The following is a 468-nucleotide window of genomic DNA, read 5'->3' as shown; positions in this document are numbered from 1 at the left end:
GAACCCCTGCCCTCGAGGAAAGCCTTTCACGGTGTGCTCCTAGATAACAGCTCTGCTTGAGGCTGCACTGCTCTCTGCCATGCAGGGGGTGTCTGAGGGGACATCCTACCACGGGACCTGCTGAACCTGACTCTTGCTACTTTTCTCTTCAGGCTTCCCTTCTAGTACCGTGCCTGGGAGGGGGGACGGGCTCCCCCTCCCTGCTCCCACAGCACCAAGCGGCCGGCGAGGGCGCAGGGCTGCTAGGCCCCAGCTGCTGGCTCTGGCGGCGGGAAGACAGTCCCCAAGCAAGCCCTACCGCGGGAACTCACACAGCAAACGCATTTCTACACGGCGGGACGCTGCACGCCCTTCTTTAACTGGTTCCCAACGGGGGAGCATCCCCTGACCTCCCCCCGCAGGGCCCGGTGGCGGGGGGGGGGGGTAGGTCTCCGAGCCAGCACACGGCGCTGAGTCTCCTCCTCTCTC

This window comes from Caretta caretta, chromosome 1 (assembly GCF_965140235.1).
Source record: "Caretta caretta isolate rCarCar2 chromosome 1, rCarCar1.hap1, whole genome shotgun sequence".
In the NCBI taxonomy this organism is placed as follows: domain Eukaryota; kingdom Metazoa; phylum Chordata; order Testudines; family Cheloniidae; genus Caretta; species Caretta caretta.
Note: the sequence above shows the minus strand (reverse complement) of the source record.